Source organism: Anser anser (assembly GCF_964211835.1).
Source record: "Anser anser genome assembly, chromosome: 3".
Classification (NCBI taxonomy): domain Eukaryota; kingdom Metazoa; phylum Chordata; class Aves; order Anseriformes; family Anatidae; genus Anser; species Anser anser.
In genome coordinates, this window is record NC_139722.1 from 17,896,763 (window position 1) to 17,923,070 (window position 26,308).

Below are 26,308 nucleotides of genomic sequence, written 5' to 3' on the forward strand. Positions count from 1 at the left end.
GCGCGGCGACCAGGAGCGCGGCGACCAGGGCCGGCAAACAGGGAGTGACACGGTGGGAGTGACGCGGCAGTTAGCGAGGCAGTTGGCGCAGGCAGGGCGGGCAGGCAGGGCGGAGCGCTCACACCCGCCCATAGGGACAACTCCTCTAACGGCACTCTCCCGTCAGCTGGGCTGCGATGGTCTCCACCAGGCACGGTGCTTTCTCTAGGAAGTCAGTGCACACCCAGACCGACTGCCCGTCCAAACATGCGGCAGTTCAGGTCTCCGGATGCGGGGAGTGTCTGAGCCTCTTGCTGCCATCGGCGGGGGGCAGAGAGACTGCTTGCGTGAGGTGCGAGCAGGTGGACGACCTGGTCCGCATGGTGGCAGAGCTCAAGGAGGAGGTGCAGAGGCTGAGGGATATCAGGGAGTGCGAGCGGGAGATAGACTGGTGGAGCGACTCCCTGCAGGACCGGAGGGAGAGGGACCAGGGTGAGACGCCCCAAAGGGGGGTGGACCCCCTGCCCTGTTGCCATCGGGCAGAGGGAGGGGACCTGCGAGTTGAGGAGGAATGGAGGCAGGTCCCTGCTCGACCTCGCAGGAGATGCCCTCCCCTTCCGGCGCCGCCTTCCCAGGTGCCCTTGAACAATAGGTTTGAGGCCCTGGAGCTGGAGAGACCGGTGGGTGAGGATGAGGTAGGAAGCCTACCCAGGAGGATGCCTGAGGTGAGGAAGTTGACTCCACGCCTCAGGACTGCCTCCACCAAGAAAGAAAGAAGGGTGATTGTTGTGGGCGACTCCCTCCTCAGGGGAACGGAGGGCCCTATTTGTCGGCCTGACCCCACACATAGGGAAGTCTGCTGCCTCCCTGGGGCCAGGGTCAGAGACGTTACCAGGAAGCTTCCAAACCTGGTTCGCCCCTCTGACTATTACCCGCTTTTGATAGTCCAGGCTGGCAGCGATGATGTTGAAAAGAGAAGCCTCAGGGCCATCAAACAGGACTATAGGGGGCTGGGACGATTGGTGGAGGGAGCGGGAGTGCAGGTGGTGTTTTCGTCCATCCCTACGGGGGAAGGGAGAGGCACGGAGAGGACATGGAAAGCTCACGTGGTTAATAGGTGGCTCAGAGGCTGGTGCCAGCATAGAAATTTTGGGTTTTTTCACCATGGGGAGCTTTACTCGGCACCCGGCCTGATGGCCCCAGATGGGTCTCTATCTCCAAGGGGAAAACGGATCCTAGGCCAGGAGCTGGCGGGGCTCATAGAGAGAGCTTTAAACTAGGTAAGAAGGGGGACGGGGCTCAAACAAGGCTTGTCGGAGCTGTGCCGGGGGAAACAATGGCTAGGCCGGGGAAGAAGGCGATGGCCCAGCTGAAGTGCATCTACACTAATGCACGCAGCATGGGTAACAAACAGGAGGAGCTGGAAGCCATTGTGCAGCAGGCAGGCTACGACTTGGTTGCCATCACGGAGACATGGTGGGACCGCTCCCACGACTGGAGTGCTGCAATGCCTGGCTATCGGCTCTTCAGGAGGGACAGGCAGCACAGAAGGGGTGGTGGCGTGGCTCTCTACATTAGAGAATCTTTCGATGTTGTAGAACTCCAGGCTGGGAATGATAAGGTTGAATCCCTGTGGGTTAGGATCCGCGGGAAGGCCGGCAAGGCTAGCATCCTGGTGGGGGTCTGTTATAGACCGCCGAACCAGGATGAGGAGACGGATGAGGAGTTTTATAGGCAACTGACAGAAGTTGCAAAATCGTCGGCGCTTGTCCTCGTGGGGGACTTCAACTTCCCGGACATATCCTGGAAACACAACACGGCACAGAGAAAGCAGTCTAGGAGGTTTCTGGAGAGCGTGGGAGATAGCTTCCTGACGCAGCTGGTCAGTGAACCTACCAGGGGTGGTGCCCCGCTAGACCTTCTCTTCACAAACAGAGAAGGACTGGTGGGAGATGTGGTGGTCGGAAGCTGTCTGGGGCAGAGTGACCACGAAATGGTAGAGTTCTCTATTCTTGGCGAGGCCAGGAAGGGGACCAGTAAAACTGCTGTCTTGGACTTCCGGAGGGCTGACTTTGAGCTGCTCAGGACGCTGGTTGGCCGAGTCCCTTGGGAGGCGGTTCTGAAGGGCAGAGGAGTCCAGGAAGGCTGGGCGCTCCTCAAGAAGGAAATCGTGATGGCACAGGAGCGGTCCGTCCCCACGTGCCCAAAGATGAGCCGGCGTGGAAGAAGACCGGCCTGGCTCAACAGAGAGTTGCGGCTGGAGCTTAGCAGAAAAAAGAGGGTTTATAATCTTTGGAAAAAAGGGCGGGCCACTGAGGAGGACTACAAGGATGTAGCGAGGCTGTGCAGGGAGAAAATTAGAAAGGCCAAAGCTCATCTGGAGCTCAACCTGGCTACTGCCGTTAAAGACAACAAAAAATCCTTTTACAAATACATCAACGCGAAACGGAGGACTAGGGAGAATTTCCATCCTTTACTGGATGCGAGGGGAAACCTAGTTACTAAGGATGAGGAAAAGGCTGAGGTGCTTAATGCCGCCTTTGCCTCAGTCTTTAGCGGCAATACCGGTTGTTCTCCGGACACCCAGTGCCCTGAGCTGGTGGAAGGGGATGGGGAGCTGGATGTGGCCTTCACTATCCATGAGGAAATGGTTGGCGACCTGCTACGGAGCTTGGATGTGCGCAAGTCGATGGGGCCGGATGGGATCCACCCGAGGGTACTGAGAGAACTGGCGGAGGAGCTGGCCGAGCCGCTTTCCATCATTTATCGGCAGTCCTGGCTATCGGGGGAGGTCCCGGTTGACTGGCGGCTAGCCAATGTGACGCCTATCTATAAGAAGGGCCGCAGGGCAGACCCGGGGAACTATAGGCCTGTCAGTTTGACCTCAGTGCCGGGGAAGCTCATGGAGCAGATTATCTTGAGGGTCATCACGCGGCACTTGCAGGGCAAGCAGGCGATCAGGCCCAGTCAGCATGGGTTTATGAAAGGCAGGTCCTGCTTGACGAACCTGATCTCCTTCTATGACCAAGTGACGCGCTTGGTGGATGAGGGAAAGGCTGTGGACGTGGTCTACCTTGACCTCAGTAAGGCTTTTGACACCGTTCCCCACAACATTCTCCTCAAGAAACTGGCTGCTCGGGGCTTGGACTGGCGTACGCTTCGCTGGGTTAGAAACTGGCTGGATGGCCGGGCCCAGAGAGTTGTGGTGAATGGAGTCAAATCTGGTTGGAGGCCGGTCACTAGTGGAGTCCCCCAGGGCTCGGTACTGGGGCCGGTCCTCTTTAATATCTTTATTGATGATCTGGATGAGGGCGTCCAGTGCACCCTCAGTAAGTTTGCAGATGACACCAAGCTAAGTGCGTGTGTCGATCTGCTCGAGGGTAGGAAGGCTCTGCAGGAGGATCTGCATAGGCTGGAGCGATGGGCTGAGGTCAACTGCATGAAGTTCAACAAGGCCAAGTGCCGGGTCCTGCACCTGGGCTGCAACAACCCCAAGCAGAGCTACAGGCTGGGAGATGAGTGGCTGGAAAGCTGCCTGGCCGAGAAGGACCTGGGAGTATTGGTGGATAGTCGGCTGAATATGAGCCAGCAGTGTGCCCAGGTGGCCAAGAAGGCCAACGGCATCCTGGCCTGTATAAGAAGCAGTGTGGCCAGCAGGTCGAGGGAAGTGATTGTGCCCCTGTACTCGGCTCTGGTGAGGCCGCACCTCGAGTACTGTGTTCAGTTTTGGGCCCCTCGCTACAGGAAGGACATGGACGTGCTCGAGCGAGTCCAGAGAAGGGCGACCAAGCTTGTGAGGGGTCTGGAGAACAAGTCTTACGAGGAGCGGCTGAGGGAGCTGGGCTTGTTCAGCCTGGAGAAGAGGAGGCTCAGGGGCGACCTCATCGCTCTCTACAGTTACCTGAAAGGAGGCTGTAGAGAGGTGGGGGTTGGTCTATTCTCCCACGTGCCTGGTGACAGGACGAGGGGGAATGGGCTAAAGTTGCGACAGGGGAGTTTTAGGTTGGATGTTAGGAAGTACTTCTTTACCGAAAGGGTTATTAAGCATTGGAACGGGCTGCCCAGGGAGGTGGTGGAGTCACCATCCCTGGAGGTCTTTAAAAGACGTTTAGATGTAGAGCTTAGGGATATGGTTTAGTGGAGTACTTAGTGTTAGGTCGGAGGTTGGACTCGATGATCTTGAGGTCTCTTCCAACCTAGAAAAATCTGTGAATCTGTGAATCTGTGAATTTTACAGGCACGCACTTAGGCTAGAAACAGTCCAGCAGGCCCACACGATATCAATGCTGGTCCTTGTGTTTGCCTTGTAAATGTAAAAAGCAATTACTCATAAACAAATATGAAATGAAATCTCAGAGCTTAGAGGAAAGAATGAAAGTAGACTTAAAAAAAAAAACTTTCCATGTTGTATGACAGGCTCTGGTGAAAATGTTTCTAGTCTATATCTATGCTTTGCATCAGCTTTCTAGTCTATATCTATGCTTTGCATCAGCTATGTGTTTTTGTTTACTTGGATGCCATAATTATTGTTGGTCTGCTGTTTTCTATTCAAGATTAATTTGATTAGTTTGTGCTATTGATCAGGAAAATGGGACTAGCTAACACAATAAAATATAAATCAGTTTTACATTGTGTGTATTTTTAAATTATTTTGCATATTTGTACATGCAAGTGTGTGAATATGTTTATATATATGTGTATATATATATATATATAATATTGAAAACAACACTATAAATGGGGGAATGAAAACAACACTATAAACTCATCTCTTGATAAAGTCATCTTTCCAGAAATTGCCTAGATTGCAATTGTCTGAACATAGCTCACATTTATAACAACAGCAAATTGCAAATATCTGATCATTCTCAGGTCCTCTTTAGGGATTGCATTTGGAGTTCTTGGGACTAGTGCCAGTGGATATATGCCATATCCAGGAGCCTAAAAAAATATAAGCTACAGAAATAGCTCGTTGGTTCACTGGTTGACCCAAGGGATAAGCCCAAGGGAAAATCAAGACATGCTTAGTTAACTATTTGATCACAAGACTGTAGGTGTCTGTGAACTTAAAGCCTGCTCTGAAGCCCATTGACATCAAAACTGAAGTGTCTAGGCTTTGCATAACTAAATAATGACATACCCTGAGCAGCCAGAAAGGGGTGTGGGGTGTGTGTATGGGTGGAATTCTTTTCTCAGAGCAGGAAAAGGGGCTCCCCAAGGATCTGTTGACAGCCCTGAACCAAGTGTGAGCTGCACCTGGAATGGCTGGAGTCTGAAATCAGGTGCTGTTTATTAGCTTTGCCTCATCAAAAAAAGCTTACAGGAGAGCCATTTATTTTGTTTATATTAAACAGTCAACAAGGAAAATAAGAAAACATGCTGTTCTGCAGATCAAAATATTACTTATTGCTCTAATAAGCACTTAACTCTTTTTGAGAGAGCAACATGGGCAGACAAGGGATTTTTTTTCTGCAGTGCTTTAAGTCATTCACTTGATTTGTTGCCATTTACTGCAGTTGTGTAATGGCTATAAAACTGGAAAAAACATAAAACATAAAAGAAAGGTGTTGAAGTCAGCCTTAAGGTACTAAATTCCTGACAGCAGCTTGTAAAGCAGCGGAGATTTAGGTGCTGGAAGATGATCCTGGGGGTTGTGGTAGGTGACAGAAGGTGCTGAAGTGATGAGGCCATGACATACTGGAATTATGCAACTCTGAAAAAAGGATATGGACACCTTCTGACCCCTCCTCATTCCTGGGAGCACCAATACTCCACAGAAGCTTTTCGTGTGACATGAGTGGTCTTCAAGGTCTGAAACTCCTGGTTTGTCTATGCCCAGCACTTCACCTAAATTCAGCGTGAGGCTTGGTCTGATAGGAATTTACAGATCACTTCTGTCAGGGACTGAAAACTTTCAACATATAAAAACATAGATTATCTCTTTAAAAATAAAAATAAAAAAGTTGGTGATTTCCTTTCACACAGCTTTTTTCAGTACAGTCTTAATGCCTCAGCCCCGGAGGCTGAATCTCAGATCTGTTGTGTACACAGCAAGGAGCTGAGCACTGCATCAAGAAAGGACTTAAAAGGACTCTGCATCACATGTGTTTTAAAATTCCTGGTACCTCCCACGTTCAGTAGTCTCATTCTAGTGAAGCATATGTTGAGGAAGGAGGAAACCTTGGTTCAGTCCCTCTGCCTCAGACTAAAGAGACTGAGAGTTTTCATGTTATCTTGCAGGAAGATTTCCCACCTGCTTGTCTAGAGACCACCAAGCAACAAAAAGTTCTTATTATTGGATTCAATCCACCATAAAAAAAATAAAAATAAATAAATAAAAATAATATTAAAAATAAAGTGCATGAATCCAAAGAATGGGATTCACTTTCAGTGCTGGTATATATTCAAGTGTTTTCAGAGTGATTCTCATTTTGTGTTCCCAAGGGTCCTTGCTCCATGGATCATTTTGTTTTGAAACACCTGAAATCTTGTGCATGAGGATACAACCCAGAATACAAGCCACATGAGATGAAGTCCTTCATTACTGGATTCCAGCAACTTAAAGTATGTTTTTTGCCACCATGAGAGTCTGGATGCTAGGCTAGGTAGGCCTATGATTATAATGCAGGGTGGTCATGCCTCTGCTCCATTAAAATTCCATCTATAGGTATTATTACAATTCACTTGTGGACTGTATATTTATATACTGTACATATTTATACATATATATATTTATACATATAAATGGAATAGATTATTTTTATTGTGTCTTAATACTTGATTTCATGAATAGTACAAGGCAGGCTGTGGTCAGATGCCAGGACTGAGGGGAGGGGGAATCATAACCAGTATATGAAGCGGACTAAGAAGGATATAAACTTTCCCCTTCCTCTGTTAGCGTAGTTGAATGGAGTTAGTGATTTCTATCCCACTACCATGAGCTACTATGCAATAAACTACTATGCAAACTTGCCTTTAATTTGTTGTGTCAGACTCACTCCTTCCACAAGTTACTCCCTTTCCCACTGCATCAGAGCTTGAGGCAATGCTACACTCTTCGATCCTGAATGGCTCCTTCTTGGTTAAGTCAAAAAGGGTTGGACAGGCGTAGAACTATAACTGTAACCCCTAGCAGATGGGGGCTAGTACATGTGCTGTATCTTTTGTAAATGTAAGTAGATGCATCTTAACACTGTTTTAACTCTCAGCAGCGATGCAGCTCATCCTCCCAAACAGAATTCCGTGTCATGTAGGCAGAGATTAGATTCAGAAGTTTGCATTACACAACCTCTCATTTTGGTCATGGAGGGTAGAATGAATTCCCTCAGTCCAACTTACTGGATATCTCTCATATTCCTTGTTTGTGCCAAGTTTCTGCATTTATTTACAATGCCACTGTAAATATATCTGCTGATAACTGACAATCCAGTATTCACAATACCTCTCAATAGGCTTGTTCAGATCAAAGGACATGTTACTTATCTGCCTGAAAAAACATGGGAACTTCAGGGCAGTTTCTTTTTGTAGGACCTGATCCATCTACCATTAAGTTCAGTCCTAGAGCAGATGCATATGACCAAGAATAAGAAACTAATGCACACAGCTCTACTTAAGCGTCTACTCTAAAGCCTACCAAAGTCAGAGACAGTCTCTCCTGTGAACTGTGGGTTGAGTTTCAAGTGCCAGCAGTTACTCATGTTACATATAAGCGCCAGAGCAGGGTCTTTAGTGATATGTACGTTGGTTACTAAGGCCAGTGTTAAGTCTTTTCAGTCAGTTAGTCATGTATTAGCTCATGATCTGTTTGTTCTCTACATGTTCCTGAGGAGGGGAAATGCAGAGAGTGTGTCAGTCTCTTTTCCCTGGTAACCACTGGTAGGAAATATGGGAAAGGCATAAAACTGTGCTAGGGGAGGTTTAGACTAGATGTTAGGAAACATTTATTTACCATAAGGGTGGTCAAACACTGGAACCAACTTCCTGTAGAGGTGGTTGATGCTCCATGCTTGTCAGTGTTCAAGAAGCATTTGAACAATGCCTTGAATAATATGCTTTATCTTGTAAGTAGCCCTGAAGTGGTCAGGCAGTTGAACTTGATGATCTTTGTAGGTACCTCCCAACTGAACTACTCTAATTAATTCTAATTCTAATTCTAATTCTAATTCATTCTAATTCTAATTGTAAAATTCTAATTCTAATTCTATCTAAAATCAAATCTTTCTACAGAATAAGTAAAATGAGAGATTCAGCAATGCATTGTATCCATTAGTGCTACTCAGTGAGCTCAGTTTACTAAAACTTCTGGCTAAACCTGCCTAAAAATATCCAGATTGTAATAATGACCCTTTTGAAATATTACATTTACTGCATAGCAATATCAGGAGAATAAATTAATAATAAAAAATATACTGAGAATGATGGGCAGTTTTAGCTGATATCTCTAAAGCCAAGGACATTTTATCACCATTTTAATTTATGGTTATGGGGTGTTTTAAGAAACTAAACCTAATTCATGATCTGGGTGAGATGAATTACTATGAATATATTCCATTACCCTCTATCACCTATGGTCATACTGGCATTCATAATATGTCATTTAAATCAAAACAAAACAAAACAAAAAAGAGAAAAAATCCTTTCTGTGCTGAAGTACTATAGTGGCTCAGCTAAAATCCAGAATACCCTAGAAGCACAGAATTAAGATAAACATAACAGGATGACCTCAGTATTTCAAATGATTCAGTATTATAGTGAAGATAAGAAAAGAGTATTTTGTATAATAATATCAGAACATGGAGTAAAACAGTAAATCATTCCTTGGGTAGATAAGCTTACACAAAAGAGAGGGTCTTTGTTACAGTTTTTTTTTTTATTATTTTAAATTAGTACCTGCCTCCTTTGGCTTTTGCTGTGATGTGTACAGTACTTAGAAAACTGTATCCATCCACATGAATAATCTCTTTAGGTTCGGTCAATTGAAGCAATATAAGAGGTAGGGAATAGGAAGGATCAATTCCAAAGCCAGTAAGGCTCGGAGAAAAGAGATAAGTGAACCTAAGTTACTTATCCTGGCTAGAGTAAATTAGCCCAGACGAAGAAATTCACACTGCATTGAAGAGGGCAGTGTGCTTCTTGCTGAAATTGTGCAATGGTGGGACCAGCAGGGAACAATTTTAAGCCTCCATCCTGCCAGCTGCTTTACATGGGTGGTCCCTAAGCATGCCTGGTATGTAATTAACCTGAATCCTTGGGCAGCATCTGTGGCATACACACTGGTATTGCATGCTACCATTTCACCTTAGCTTCCCTGCAGGTCTGACAAATGAATGTTGTATTACAATTACAGTACAAGAAGTAGCAGCCCGAAGCCAGCCCTACATTTTTCTTCCTCCCTTTAAAAATAAGGAACATGGTTTTCCATTAGCTGCCAATTAAAACAAAATTCAGTTTAGAATTAAAAAAAAAAAAAGATCCAAAAGACCCAGCTGTAAAACACTTGCTTCTGTCCTTGAAAATCAATGCCTACAGTGGAAAGTGCACAGATTTGCACCCAGCCATGCTTGTTATGTAGAACATATTTTCATCACGTTCTTTGAAATCTATTAGGCCTTTGATCTGGCAGATTTCTTAACTGATGATCAGTTTTTGCTGTGTAACTAGTACTACTCTACTCAGGTGCTTCTATTTAAGTGCTTAACTAGATCAGGATGTTAGTCTTGCCACACATGGTGCAGAAATATATTTGCTTCTGCATGCAGTTCCAATGACTACAGTCAGTAGGGAGACTGAACAGAACTTAATGTTGCACACAGACAATTATTTGAAAAAAAAAAAATCCTTTACCTTTCAAGATGAAACAGATTTCCTAAGCCAGAAGGGTTATTTTACTGGTCATTAGCTGCCATAAGACATTCTCTCCAGCAGAAAGTACACTATATATACCGTACAATGTTGACTTTATTATATTCTGGCTCTACTGGTTATATTACCATTTTAACTACATTTACCATCTTTTTTTAATTTAAAAAGAATCTGTTTCTCATAGCGATGCTGACAGATTGGTTGGCATCATGAAGGTGTTTGATATGTTATCATAAAATCCTGTGACTTGTGAAATGATGTGATTTAACCTACAGTTACGTATGCCAATTTCAGTGAGGTCTGATTGACAACAGACACTTGTACAAAAAGTGAGATTCTCTTCCTAATTAGAAACTGTGAAAGTAGCAAAACAGTGACAGTGGACACTGTGTTATTACCTTCACTGTATTGGCTTGGTCTTCCTAATACCTAAGTTACTGGGAAAATTACTGCTTTGTCAGGGTAGACTCATGAGGCATATCATGTAGATAAAATCCTCTTCTTCCAAAACATGCTTTGCAATGGAATTAATGTGTTTTGGCTCTGCATTATGGGATAATGGGATTTTCTTGCTGGGAATTCAGTAGGAATGTTCCTGAAGGACTCTAAGTCTACACAAGGAAAGTTCAGCTCTGCAGACAATGCTTCTTGTCTAGTAATGCTATGTCCAATGTTGGCTTTGATTTTATTGGCTGGAACCAGACTCAGAGAGACAATTTCCAGATGCTGAGCCAAATCTTTTTTCTGTTACTCCAAAGACAAGAGAAGGGGGAATCTACCTATCTACCTCACATCCCACTGATTGCTTAAGCCAAATACTGAGATACAAAGATCAGCCCTCTGCATCTTCCCAAGTTTCATTAGGGACTTAAGCATGTGCTTTGGCACAGGAAGAGCTGGGACTGTTTGCCCATGGCCTCTGAGATTTTATTCCTGACTGAAGTTGAAGTGCTCTGGCAGGCTGCAGCTGCATAGGAGAGAGAAAAAAAAAAAGTAAAAAAAAAAAAAAAAAAGTCCACCTCAAAGCATGAGCTCGCTTACACTGCTTTTACTCACCCTTTCCAAACTAGGAGGGTGTGCCAGCTATTATGCACATATTTCTGTAATTCTCCAGTCAGCATGTGGATTTACATACTGCAGTGTGTGTGCTGAATGCTGCTTGCTGATGCTGGCTAAGATCACAGCCTTGCCACCAGAGGCACAGATCATACTGCAGCACAGACACAAAGTGCCTGCCTGCATGTGTTGCCTGTTGGCCCTGATGAAGGTATGTCACAGTGATAGCACAGCAAGCAGCTTTCTCCCATGACTGACTTTTCTTCTTAGAGATGATAGTGGGATATCTCCATGGGGGTGACAGTGCAGTGTAAGGATGCTGGAGCTAGCTTCAGATGAGTTCGCTTGGTACTGACAATAGCTCTGTATGACACTTCTCTCCTGGGGAAATTATGCAGCTGTCTGCAACACATACATACTCCATAGAGCTGGGGCTGTCTGTATACCTTGTTTTCTCTCAATAATTTTCCTTCTGCAATAATTGTGTTTCTTTTCCCCTTTTCCCTTTTCCCTTTTCCCTTTTCCCTTTTCCCTTTTCCCTTTTCCCTTTTCCCTTTTCCCGCCTTCCCCCTTCCCTTCCCTTCCCTTCCCTTCCCTTCCCTTCCCTTCCCTTCCCTTCCCTTCCCTTCCCTTCCCTTCCCTTCCCTTCCCTTCCCTTCCCTTCCCTTCCCTTCCCTTCCCTTCCCTTCCCTTCCCTTCCCTTCCCTTCCCTTCCCTTCCCTTCCCTTCCCTTCCCTTCCCTTCCCTTCCCTTCCCTTCCCTTCCCCTTCTTCATTTCCTCTTTTCTAAAGGTAGGAACATTTTGTCAAACTTTCCACAGCTAGAGAAAGGAGAGGGCTTCATTGTCCAAAACCTCTTATATAGCCCCTTATGGCTGGCATGTATCTTTGTTTTCTAGTAGTTTAAGAAGCTCAAATAAAAGCTTCAAGAATCCTTGTCTGGGTTTTATTGCAATAACTTTTTCTTATTACTCTGCCTTGAATCATGTCTCTAATGGAAGAGAAGATATCAAGTACAACTTTATGTACTTTTGTAGAGTCTGCACATCAAAACAAATACTGCATTTTTTTTTTATAATAAGCTGCTGCTGCTTCTCTCTTTTTTTTTCTTTCTTTTTTCTTTTTTTTTGCTTTTCTGTTTTTAACTCCTCCTGCCATAGCCATTTGCTGTTATGATGTGACAATTCTGTGTCTGTTTTGCATGTTGATTTAGTTTAGAGTTGAGTTGTTCTCTTGGATGCTGTCCGCATAATTAATGCTTTCTATCAGTCTCCAGCAGAAGGAAGAAAATCTTTTCTATCTCTGATGGAAATGGTTGAATGGCCCTCTGGGGCCAATTAGATCACCAAATGGCAGTGACATCCTGGAAGAAAACACTATGGTGCATTTTCATCATTCTTTTCAGCAAAGCAGGTTGGAAGATAGACGGAGGGAGAGGGAAGGAAAATGTCAGGGTCTCTGATCAGAGCAATAAATTGGCATATAGACCACATCTTATTTCCCAGCTGGAGGTGCTGACATGACATCTCTCACTTTTTCAACCTCATTCCTTTCTGGCTAAGTAAATACATTTCACCACTGTTTTGAAAGTGCAGTGTCTTGATGACAGTCTGAATCTATACCATTTAATTCTAGCATTTCTTGTGTCTCTTGACAGCAAGCAGGCAGAAAATACAGGTTGGGTTAAATGACATTTCCGGCCAATTCCAGGCATAGTGCTTTTTAATCAGAACATTTAAGGGAGCATCCAGGGCTGTAGTCAAATTGTTTAGGGCTTTCTTTTCTTATTCTAAAATTTAATATCGTGTAAGACTGTGATGCTTATTATAGCATTGCTGTTATTCCTGGCTTTAGTGATAAGATGGTTAGTAGAATTATTAGTTGTTTCAACAAAGCCCTAAAATTCAAAACCATTTAAAATTTTAAGTTGAATCCTGAAACCATCTGTGTAGAATTGTGGTAATAATCCTTAAGTGCAATAAGTTTATAAGTGATATGCCTGTCATGCTGTTAAAATGAATGTCTGTGTTGCCTTGACATTTATAAATGCTAAAACCTTTTCTTTACCTTGCTATTCAATTCACAGCGGGAGACATTATTTAAAACTGTAACCTTCTCATGCTTATAGATTATTGCTTAATTTTATTAGCCTTTTTATAAAAAGAACCATTCAGTCATCACTATTTCTCCAGTGTCAAGGAGCACAATTGTAAGTTGACGTATGATTGTAAATTATAAGGAGAGCTAGAAAGAAGAGATGAAGTTTATAAACACATGTTTCTGATGCCATGCTTAAACATCAGATTAGGAAGAGTGTCAGTAGAAGAGAGGTGACATTTCATTAAAAAGACAATCCCTGTTTTGTAAGTAACAATCATTTGATTAATTTCATATGAATACAACTTAATTAGCACAACTTAGAAAGCTGTATTGCTTTCAAGTTCTTCTCAGTAGGTATGCCAAAAATGACCTTCCACATGGCCACTGCACATGATGAAGACAGACTGTCTTTGTATATAAAGTGCTACCTCTCACACATGCTGCTCACGTGTGTTCATCACACAAGGAACCGTTATAATGCAAGTTAACAGTACTTAGTGGGATATGTGCTTATCCTTCACCTCAGGAGGCTTGGGCTCACTGGAAAACCCCAAACAGTCCTTGTGGATGAGTCACTACTGAGGTCACCAGTGCAGCTTGAATTTAGAGTAATGAGAATAGTGAGTATATGACAGACCTCATATGGTCATGAGATAGGAGACTACAGGAACCTTAACATGCCTTGCTCCTGTCACTCCATCCTTACTCCATTTCCTACCCATCAAGCTTTCAGGTATCTGCTTGTCAAGCTTGCAGTCTTACATCACAAATCCAGTGTGGTGCAACCTTGTTGTTCTCCCACTCTTGTCCCCCTTTATCATTCACTTCGCCAGCTATCAATAAATCAGCAAAATCTAAGGGTTTTATTTGTTTGTTTGTTTGTTTTTTTCCTTGGGGAAAGGGTTAAAATGTGGCAGAACATTCAGGTGACAGGAACGTGCTACAGCTTACAGAAAGAAAAAGATATTGTGGATAGTAGGCAAGACTATCTTAAACATTGAACTAAATGATTTATTGCATGCTGGTTGCACCTCACTGTGTGGGAGTTCCTCATGCTCTCTGTCCCCAGTTGTACAAGCCAAAGAACTAGTAGGAGCACACCTACTCTTTTCTCAATGAGTCCTCTCAGAGGGGCTGCATGTGGCCAGATCCCAACCCTGTCCAAAGCCACATCACCCAGGATGCCTGTGAAGGGTCCAGGGCTGCAGGATGCACAGCAGAACGGAGTCACAGCTCTAGGTATTTTATTCCAGACTAGGACTCCAAATAAGACAACCTCTGCAAGTTAAGACTATCTCTGGAACTTCCAACATTTGCAGGTGTCTGTTGAGAGGAATTAAAAAGTTGAGAGAAGTAAAAGCTAGAAGAGAAATCTTAAAAGGAGTCTTGGACACAGATGCAGCTCTTATAAGCCATGGGGTCTTGATGACCCTCGGTAAAATCTCTCTTGGTTTCCTCCTGCACTGAACATGAACACCACATGTACTAGTTCCTCACCCAGCATCACAACAAACTGGGACAAAAAGTTTTCTGTGCCTTTGCAGTTGCCCACATTTGGGATCTCACTGACCATCCTCAAAGCTGCAGAGATGTGCTTGTGGCAACTCTGCCTAAGGACAAAAAGCGCCACACAGGAGAAAATTAGATGGTCCTGACACTCCAGCTGTCTTGTCATGTCACAGCATTTATTTATATTTTTTTTCTGGCAGTCTCCAAGCTTACAAGCAGGTGCCTAGGAACTTGGGATGTGTGCAAAATGGACAGAGTGGAGAAAATTACAAGATGAGTGAAGGTAATGGCCATTGTTTCTATTTTCCAACAGGCAACAACGACATTCTCACCTCATTATTATTATCTAGGTAATGAATAACCAACACTGCTCCTGCCTCGCTAAATACTGTTCTTTCAAACATCTGTCATGTTACACAGGTATGCACAAAACCACATTCCTACAACAGAATTTTCACTATGGATCTCCCCAAAACCAAAATGTTTAGGTAATTTGCTGTGGATATAAGCGTTAAGAATAATCACCCTCAAAAGTGAAATCTGTTTCATTAAAAAGTTTTCTTCTGTGTTGGCTGCTCTTTAAACAGATAGAAATATCACTTAAATAGTTAATCCTTTTATGATTTTTTTCACAGTGTAGTAGTTTTGGGGTCACTTAAAAATCACTGGAAATGTAACCCCTTGCACTTCCTGTAAAACACTGAACTCCGGATGATAATCAAGACCTCTAGAAAATTGTGGGCTGCATAAAAATTGCAGATTTTGCAATTTTCTGACTGCTGTGTAATTTTCTGGCACACTTAAATATGTGTTTGGTTCAGTGCCAGGCTTCTCCCTCCCCCAGAGACCCTAAAATTAACTAGGAGCTTTGGGAATTTCATCTGTCAAACAGAGACAGAAGTGTCCAATAAGCCTGGAGGAAGCATGGCTGACCAGTGCTGACCCAAATCCCTTTTGAAAGCAGTAAGGAAGGAGACAGAGACAGATGAGGAAAAGTCTAACAGAGAAAAGAGAGGGAGGACAAGATCAGAAGGGGAGAGTGAAAAACTAGGAGAAAGGTTGTAAGAGAAACAGAGCTGCAGAGACATTGGAAGAATGGCTTGTAGTTCCCTTGTAAAGTTTATTTGGTGCAATTTCATCTGGGGATTGGGAATGGGAAATTTGTATACTGAAAAAAAATAGTTTCTTCTCAGAAAGCTAAAGCAGCATCTGCACTTTTTGTGGTTTGGTTAAGGTAGTGCTGAGGTGATTCAGAAATGCATTAAGTACTGAATTTGCACAGGCAATTTTAAGGTTACAGTGGATTTGTAGCTGCACTCAGCAAAGTTGATGAAAGGTGGGGGAAGATACCTGTACCAGGGACTGCCTTGACACCACATCACATAATGGGAAGAGAAGCCTGGGCATCCCATGCCAGTGCAACACCTTAATCACTGAGACATCCACACTGCACAGCTTATTATTTTTCTATTCTAGTTTTCTTGCCTTTTTCTAAAACCTTTAGTAGTTTTGAAGTGGTACGAAATGGTTTACACAGCCTGCCTTTGTCCTATGCATCAGCTTTACTTCCTCCCATTTGTTATGTCATAATTCCCAGCAACCGTCCCTCACTGAGAAACAAAAAATCATCAGCCCTTGAAGCTCAGCACTCAGTGCAGAAAATAGCACCTCATGGGACATATTACTATGACTAATCAGTACCAGTGGTACAAGGCTTCTGGTCTTCAGAAGCAGCTTTTTGAAAGTTCTGAGGAATAGGGAAATATTTTAAATGAAGAAGCAAAAGAGTTAAAAGACATGAGGCATATTTGAAACAATCAAGGAATAAGTTTACAGACATATTGCCAATTCTGTATATAGCGTGTGGTCTTGAGATTGGATCCTTTTACCAGGACCACTGTCAGGAGTCTTCATTGTTACATCAGTGCTTTTTACTCAGCACTTGTCCTTACACATTTAATCTCCCATCAGTAAAAAATTTATGTATAGCCATACTCTTCTCAGGTTGAGAAATCACAAGCAAGCTTTGAAAAAAAATACATTATGATTACAGGCACAGGCGATTTTGAGATTGTTCCAAAAAGTGGCTCATTTGTAGTTTAAATAAAGGTTAGTAAATTGAACAAAATGTGGAAGATTTTCTCTAATATTGTTATGGGCTGTGTGGATAAATCCTCGATTCTCTATTTATTCTTTCTATCAGGACTAGTGTGTTCTGAATCAAAAGTGTTGTGCTCTTTTAGAAAACATGACTAGAAGTTCTATGCCAAATACACCATGTACTCACTCTATAAGCACAAGAAAACATGATGATCTACGTTTTCTGGAAATTATTCACTCTGAGGTATTATAAAACTTTCTGACCTTGCTGGTGTCATGAAAGGTAGTTCTAAATAGGCTTACAGAAATACACAATTATGAAGAAAACTAAATAAGAAAAAAAAAAAAAGAAAAAAAAACACTTCAAGGTCATAGAAAAGTAGACAAAGACAAAGAGGAAGTCAGGCAAAAATGCCTGGAGAAGATCATGGGGAATATCATACTTAGATCAGATCATACTGATATGTATGAGTACCACATGGAAGGAAACGAAGGTGAGGGAATAAAACTCTTCTCAGTAGTGCCCACTGACAGGAAAAGAGGCAATGGACACAAATTAAAGCACATGATATTCTATCTGAACACAAGAAAACATTTATTGTTTTTATTTATTTTTACTCTGAGCGTGATCAAACGCTGGAACAGGTTGTCCAGAGAGGTTACAGAGTCTCCATCTGTGGATATGTAAAAACCTGACTGGACATAGAATCATAGAATGTTTGGGGTTGGAAGGGACAGTAAAGATCATCTAACTCCAACCCCTCTGCCATGGAAAGGGATGCCACCCACTACATCAGGGTGGCCAAGGCCCCATCCAGCCTGGCCTTGAACACCTCCAGGGATGGAGCATCCACAGCTTCTCTGGGCAACCTGTTCCAGTGCCTCATTACCAGTGAAGAATTTCCTCCTAATGTCTAATCTATATCCATCCTCTTTTAGTTTAAGACCATTCCCCCTTGTCCAATCATTATCTATCCAAGTAAAAGTCCTTCTCCATCCTTTTTATGACCTCTTTAAGTATTGAAAGGCCACAATGAGGTCACCCCAGAGCCTTCTCTTCAACATGCTGAACATCCCCAGCTCTCTCAGCCTTTCTTCATAGAAGAGGTGCTCCAGCCCTCTGAAATTTTTGTGGCCCTCCTCTTGACCTGCTCTAACAGCTCCACATCCTTCTTGTGCTGGGGGCTCCAGAGCTGGATGCAATACTCCAGGGGGGGATTCACAAGGGTAGAGCAGAGGGGGACACTCACCTCCCTCAACCTGCTGGTCACTCCTCTCTGTTGATGCAGCCCTGGATGCAGTTGGTCTTCTGGTCTGCAAGCATGCACTGCTGGCTCATTCCAAGCCTTTCATTTACCAGAAACCCCAGGTCTCTCTTTGCACAGCTGTTCTCAATATGTTCTTCTCCCGGTCTGTACTCCTGTCTGCACTCCAGGTGCAGCACCTTGCACTTGGACTTGTTGAACATCATTTCGTTCATAGGGGCCCCCTTCTCCAGCCTATCCAAGTCAAGTTCACCAACGTGATCAAGGGAGTGGAGCACCTCTCCTACGAGCAGAGTCTGAGAGAGCTGGGACTGTCCAGCCTCAAGAAGAGGAGTCTCAGAGGGGAATCTCATCAATGTCTGTCAATACCTGAAGGGAGAGTGCAAAGAGGATGGAGCCAGGCTCTCTTCAGTAGTGCCTGGTGCCAGGACAAGAGACAATGGGCACAAACCAGAACACAGAAGGTTCTGGCTCAACATCAGAAAACACATCTTTACTGTGCGGGTGATGGAGGACTGGCACAGGTTGCCCAGAGAGGTTGTGGAGTCTCCCTTCCTGGAGACCTTCAAAAGCTGTCTGGACATGGTACTGGGCAACATCCCCTAAGTGTGCCTGCTTTTTTCTGTGATTCTGTGAAATCCTTTGAGTTTTTGAGATTCAAGTACCCGTGATTTTATCTACTTTCCTTATTTTAACACTTTCTCAAATTTGTAAATCTCATGAGGACAAGATCTCATGAGATATTCTGCTATTATGTTTTTCAGTTTGGTTAGACATATGGCACCACATGAACAGCTTTCCTTCCAGTGTTTGATTTCTGTTACTCAGCTATGAAATACACAGTAAAATGACACTTTCTCCAAACTGAAATGCTTAAAAAAGGTTTTATTCTGATTCCAGTTGTACTTTAGGTTCAATCTGGTTTTATTTTCAAGATGGGAAGACTAATGAATTGTAGCATGTGATGATGTACGTAATCCAACATACTTCATCTTTAAAAGATTTCTGTTATTGAAAGACACTGATGCTACACATATGAAGATGAAGATCCCCATGCAAATGGGATCTGTGCTATATCTGATATACTTTATGCTATCTCTGTTATTTTTAACGCAGTGGGTAAAGTTCAACAATGCACCACAGGCACCTCCATTCCTTCTTTCCTTGCTTAAGTTTCAAATGACTGAGTCATTTCCAAGAATGAAGTCAGGAAAAGTAAGATTGACTCATTCTTTTAATTTGGGTAGTTGTTTGGTTGAGGTCAATGAAGATACAATATTCTGCATGTTGCATTGCTCCTGTCACAGTAGTGGGGAAAGGAATCTGTCTGCCTGATGCATATAGCTTGTACTGGCACATGCTCACTTGCTCTAGAGACAAGGTGCACACTTAGTCTGAAGAAGATCTAAACTGTAAATTCATGTTTAGTTCAGATAGCAAACACTGAATTTAGCTGCATACTTCAACAAGTCCATGAATATCTTTTTCATAGATAAGAATATACATTTTTGACTTTTGCTCAGCACATACATCCAATGCCAATTTTTGCATCCATACTTCAGAGCATTGTATTGAGAGATCTCAATAAAACAGTTATAAGAATTTCTTAGCGTGGACACAACAATATATATTTCCTCTATCCTGGTTGCAAAAACACCTAAAGCACTTTGTTAAAAATAAATAAGCCTAAGGCACACTTCTGATATTGAAATTTCATCTTGGATGATTAAAATTTAACAAAATTATGAGTACTTGAAACACAGTATTCTAACTGACAGTATTGAAAAATATGACTACATAAAGATATTGTTATGGCTATTAATGACAGAATATGTATGCAAAAATGTACAAGGCATCTGAATTTAATGCTTTCAAAACAAAAAAGCATCAATCATTTTTGAGATAATAGTGATTTTGCTTATGCAAATCAAGTAAGGTAAGGTCTTGCACATCACACCATCCAGAAAAAAATCTTTCTGAAATGTTTTTCATTAACATAAAATTTCTATTTAGAAGGTTCTAAAAGAGTATTTTCTCTTTTTAAAGATATTCTGATAAAAATAATAAAAGATGAAAAATAAATGTACATTTAAATATTTCCTCTCATCTAAGCCTGTGGTTCAGTTTTACTAAAACAGGTTTCTAGCCTGTTTAGTCTAGCCTCTAGACTCTTTATTCTTGGCCTCACATTGAGAAGTTGTCGAATTCTCACGTGATAAATGTTCTTCGAGGTCTCTCAGCTTGTTAACAGTGTTGTGCTTCTTCACAGGTCTAGCTTTGCAGTGACTACAGACATCACAGTGGCTTTTAATCTCTGGCTTTAAATCCCATGTCATACTAAAATACTTAGAGAGTATCCATGCACTTCTGAACTTGTGTTTACAGATTTCTCCTTCATCTATAAATTGTCTATCAGAAAGTTTATATTTGGTCTTTCCATGCTAGAACAGTGGAATACAACCCACAAAATCTCTGCTTCAAAGCTCTTTCTAAACAGAGGAATCCTCCTTCTCTCACATGATGTCTCCAAGTACATTTTCCTGGAGTCAGTTTAATCTATACACCAAGAAGTTCCTGCACTAATGGAAACTCTACATCTCTCTCCCTGGCCTGCACTGGATATATGTTTCTATGGTATGTAAGTGCATTTTAATTCAAAAGACCAAAAAGAAAATTGGAAGTATATATTTTAGATGTTTGAGAGCAGATGCAGGGAAAATTTTTAGGAAGAATGCGATGGGGATGGTCAAATGGTGTAGCCTAGAATGATTGGTGGAATTATGTCATCAGCCATGTGCAAAAAAAGGAACATACTTGTGTCTCTGCAAAGCTTAATTTATACAAAACATAGAGGATAATAGAGAGATTTCTAAATCTTGCCACTCCATGGGTCTATTTTCAGGGACCATAATTTCTTCATATACCTCTTAACTAACAGAGAAAAAAAAAATTAGATTAATTGTAATTTGGGTGGAATCCTGTAAGATTTTCACATAAATATAAATGGAGAGGTAAGACTCTCAACCTTTTCTGTCCCACTTAACCTCACTGTTCTTTCCTCCTTTTCAAACAGAGTCCACCTTTACAGAGGTTCAGAAAGTTCTAGAGAATGTCCATAGTCAATACTCATTTTCAGCTATATTTAAATAAAATAGAGATTTAAATATCGAACAGCGGGATATAGTTTCAAATGTAGGAATATTCCTCCCTGGTCTCATAAATGAATAAAGGTGCACAGAACCATTTATAGTAACTGTATATTTATTACCAAAGCTAAATATCTTGTATTTTGAGTGTATTTCCCAGATCATCTCTGCATTGATTCTCACGTGTTTAGTATGGTTTTTAGTATTGTAGACAGAAAAACTAAACATAGAAGGAAAAAAAAAAAACAGATGAAACACAGACATAACTTTTCTTTTGGATTTATATCTATCCATGTTTCTGAGGCCCATAAAGTGGACTATTCTCTGCTTTAAAGATTTTTTTCTCTCTCTCTTTTTTTTTTTTTTCTTTTTTCCTGGCCCCCAATATTTCTCTTCCCGAAAGAGCTAAGTGAATATATACTTTCTGCCATATATTAAATTCCATAAAACCTTTCCCATTGTTAAATGAATTGTAAGCCAGTAAGGTACTGAGCTGGAGGCTACTTTTTCCTGGCAGAGCAGACAATATATTGTTCAGCATACAATTAGCATGCATTCTTTGATTAAATAACTAGATAAGGCTAACTTCTAGGTCTGTAACCTTCTTACCGCCTATTAAAACTTGGAATGAACTGAAATGTCCAATCTCTGAAGTAATATCTTCCAACAGTGAGAATGAGGAAAAAAAAAAAAAAAGAAAAAAGAAACAACATTCAGAAGTAAAAGTGGCTTAATTTTTTATGTATGTATGGTTTGATTTTTATTTATTTTATTTATTTTTTTTTTTTTTTACAATGGTGCAATCATATTTTGGTCACTGCTGTGGTTAATATCAGCAATTTTGCTGGGGACATTCAAACTAAACTCAAGGAGAAAGTAAACATAGATAAAAATGCTATACATTACTTTATGATACAAAGCTATACATCATTCATGATATCTTTATAATGCAATACTATTTAGATGTTTCAGTCTGGAAAGAAGCCCAAGTATTTCCAGGCACTCTAAAAGCATATGAAATTATGATCGGGGACCATATTTAAACCACCTACTCTAAATGCCTAATTTAGGCATTGCTACTAATACAGTGTTTAAATTCAAGAGTGAGATGAGTGATCCAGGATATGCAGGCCTGCCAGATCTTGCCTCCACTACAGCTGGTGGGAAAGAAATAACTGTGACTCCTAATTCAAGCTCTGGAGGTGGGATTCATGGGATTCATCTCACCTCACTTCTTGCATATAAAAAGTAGTGGTTTAAATCTGGGCTGGCAGTCTTCCCTTAAACTGAGAGAGGGTGACACCTTTGCAGTGTCTTTCCTGTTGTCACCTGTTTCAGAAAGGAGTGAATTTTCCTCTAGTGTTTCCTCTGTTGCTATTTGGTAAGTTTAGATTTAGACAAGTGAATTCCAGATACATGACCTGACTTTTCTTATGGCGGTCAGTCTAACCAAGAAGTCACAGGTATGTCTTGCCACCAGCTCCACAAGGTGCTGAGGCTGGTGCGTGGGAGCAGCAAGGTCTGGTTTGTAGGGGCAGGAGAGGAAGGAAGTGGGATGAAAGCCAGGCTATGGGGGCCCTGCCCCACAGCACATGAATGAGGTGAGCATGGCAGGTTGGTGATGGTCACGAGGGACCACCAGGAGCCTAGGAGAAGTTCATGATGACAAGGGGTCCAAGGCCTGCTCAGGGAGTCAAACCAGGATTGGAATCAGCAAGGTCCATGAGCACAGACACAAGTGCTGTAGCTCAGACAAGGCCCAAGGTCGAGGGCTGGAGCTGACACACATCTCTGAGGCAACGGGGAGGTTCCCAGCAGGTGGGGAGGCCCCTTGCACAGCTGCTCATAGCTCTTGCCTTCAGCCCTGCCCACAACAACCTGACCTGAGGCTGCATGGTGTCTCTGATGCTAACAGGCCGCACCACAGGGCCTGTCACTACAGGCCAATATTTTACGGAACAAAAGTGCTTTAATAGCTTTCTTCTGATAAAGTGGGCTGATGTGGATGAACTTATGCAAGACACACATTACAGATGGAAATTATTAAATCTTAAGCACCACATATCAAAACAATTTTAAAAGCTGATGAGAATCTAGATGAATGAGTAGATGCAAGAATTTCAAATGATATTTTTAAGCCAGTCACTCGCATTTGTGTTTAAAGAATATTTGTGGTAGTAGTTGAATACTTTCTGTGGAAGTCATAGAATAGTAGGATCATAGAATCATTAAGGTTGGAAAAGACCTCCAAGATCATCTGGTCCAACCGTCCCCCTACCATCAATATAACCCACTAAACCATGACCCTAAGCATCACGTCCAACCTCTCCTTAAACACCCCAAGGGACGGTGATTCCACCACCTCCCTGGTTAACCCATTCCAATGCCTGACTACTCTTTCTGAGAAGAAATGTCTCCTAATTTCTAACCTAAACCTCCCCTGGTGGAACTTGAGGCCATTCCTTCTAGTGCTATCACTATTATCTGTGAGAAGAGGCCGACCCCAGCTCCCCAAACCTTCCTTTCAGGCAGTTGTAGAAAGCAATAAGGTCTCCCCTGAGCCTCCTCTTCTCCAGACTAAACAACCCCAGTTCCCTCAGCCACTCCTCACAGGACTTGCATTCCAGAAGTCCTGCCACTTTCACCAAATATTAGGAAAAATTCTGCCTCTGTGAATCATTTGTGACATTGTCATCATTTTATGACAGATAAAAGTGCAGAAAAGTGAGAAGTGCAGCAAAGCTAACAAACATTCCTCAGAGACGTTATGACCAAACAATTTAAGATACACTTTAAATAAATAACATCTACTTTTTGTGACCTGCCCGGCCTTGGACCAGCAGCTATACTCGTCTAGCTCCATCTCTGCTCCCATACAGCTCTGCTTGGCTGTGAACATGCAGGAACACAAGGTCAGCTACCTTTTTTCAACAGAGCAGCTGTGGTAATAAACCTGTGATGAATGTACCAGCTGAGCAATGTTCCCAAGACCTTATTTTTGTGCTCTGTGGAAATGGTGGGTTGAGAATTTTTCCAGTCAAGACATTCTTCCTCCATTTCTGTTTCTTTTCCAATCTTTTGGTCTGTCATTTCCTAACAGCTTTTTATAATGTACATTTGTATATTTAAAAAATATTAACACTGATGTAAGCACCTCAATGTGTTGTACTCTTCTGTGCATTCAATACTTCATCAAGACACAACTGAAAAGACTAACTATAAAAATTCACAAAGTACTTGAGTCCAGTTGACCCATTTTGCTCATATGGCACCAAGTGTACTGTCTGTAAGGACCTCACACATAGCAAGTCTGACAGCCATTAAAAAAAAAAAATCTGGATCCTTCATTAGCAGATTTTGGGTAAAATTCATATTTTCTTCCTTAAGATGTCACTAATAACATTTTGTGCTAAGAGACAGCTTTTGAAAACATATTTTAGATTAGCCACAGTTGACATTTTCTCCTAGTACAAATATATAGGTGACAGTGATTTAAGTGAATTCCAAAGGCTCATTCTGATCCTTTCTTATCACTGAAGCTGTCACTCATTTGTGCAATGGAGAAACCACATGCTCCAAACGCAGAACTATTGTGAGTTGCTGTGATTCCCCTTGTTTTGGTGGAGGTAAAGTAATTTATGCCAACTGCTGCTCCTTGATCCAATATTCTCCAGCTGTAAGGTGGCAACATTTAACCTTAGACTTACCATAGAATATTTAAGGCTATAAAACTGTTTGGAGCCTCATTGAACTTTAGTAAGTTCAATACCAGCACAGATGTCAGCTCCTATAGCTGTAGATTCTGAAGATGATCTGAAGAAGGTCCCATTTCAGAAACTGAATCTGTTGTAAATTAAATTAATTAGAAAACAAAAGAAAACAGCATATATGGAATGGCACTTGACTGTGGCTTCTGTCTCAGTAGCCACAGCTAACAGAAGTAGGCAGTTAAATACAGCAGTTTATGGTTTGTCCTTCTAGATCTTCTAGAAAATTCTCTTAGAAACACTTGGAGGAACTTTGGGGTGGCTGCTACCATTGGGAAAGGGTGGCTACAGAGTGCCAGGATAGTTAGTAAGCTCTAACAACTTCTCATAATCTCTTCCAGCTGTTCTTGACCAAAGGGTGCTGACTCCATATGAATCCTGATTTGGGAGGGTCAAGCAGCCTTCCAAAGAGGTGCTGGAGAGAGGCCTGTATAACTGCTTATGAAGGCTCTGCTGAGAACAGTGTACAGGTGCTTGGTGGTGGTGAAAAGCTATAGGGTATGGTCCCCTGCATTCTCTGGAATAGCTCTGTCTCTGGTGTGTTAAAGACCTTCACTCAAACCAAGTTGCTGAGGGAGGATGCAGCTCCAGGGCTGAAGGGTGAGTCTTCTTGCTGGGCTTCTTGCCTGCAGGAGGTATGCATTGGGGGATTTTCTGTGTATCCAAGTACAGCAGCTGTGGAAAGAGATCAGCAGACTGTGCAGCACCAGAAATGTTGAAAAAGAGACTGACTGGAGCTTCTCCTAGAGCTTCTAGCTTCAAGACTCTAAACCTTTAACTGCCTTGAGTGGGGACCAGGCCAAGTCTGTGCTTACCAGAGACTCCCATGATTGTGAAGCTAGAAAACTGTCTTCTGGTACCAGGAGGATGACTTCATCTGTAGCTACAGAGTAGGTTCAGTGCCCTGGTAGCAGATGAGGGTCTGGGAGCTGTGTCCAAAGAAGCATCTGAGAAGCACCAGGAGGAAGCAACAGTATTATCTGTGGAAGACTCCCTGCTGCTGGGGATGGAGGTCACCATCTGCTGATCTGACCTGTTGTCTAGGCAGGTTTCCTGCTTGCCATGCATTTGGATCCAAGATGTTGTGGCAAAGTTGCCAAGGTTTGTCTGGTCCTCAGTCTATTACCCCCAGCTGCTCTTCCATGTGGGCACCAATGATACTGGCAGGGGAGACCTGGAGTGTGGCAAGTGTGACTATATCTTACCGCAGGTGAAGGCCAAGGACATGGGTGACCAGGTGGCATCTCCTTGATCCTGCCAGGGAGGAAGGGCTTGACGAGAACTGCAAGGATTCTATGGGTCAACAAAGAATTACACAGTCATTATTAACAATAAGGATTTGTGTTTTGCAGCCATGGGACTCTCTGGGGACTGAGGAAAAGATGACATCCACCTCGCTAAGTGGAGCGAGTACCAAGTGGCACAGAACCCTTTGCCTCTCTTTCATCTTTCTTATAAGACCCTTTTAAGTACTGAAAGGTTATAATAAGCTCTACCCAGAGTCTTCTCTTCTCCAGGCTGAACAA

General features: G+C 42.6%; 1 long non-coding RNA gene across 2 annotated transcripts in view; it reads left to right on the forward strand.

Annotated features, from left to right (window-relative positions):
• Positions 1–26,308, forward strand: part of LOC310895965 — a 46,034-nt gene that overhangs the window by 16,552 nt on the left and 3,174 nt on the right. Inside the window, exon 2 of one of the 2 annotated variants that reach the window (XR_014581075.1) lies at positions 26,135–26,188. This is a non-coding gene — a long non-coding RNA (uncharacterized lncRNA). Of the gene's footprint in view, positions 1–25,089; positions 26,189–26,308 lie in introns of those variants that run through there. The other variant, XR_014581076.1, reaches the window with a different exon arrangement.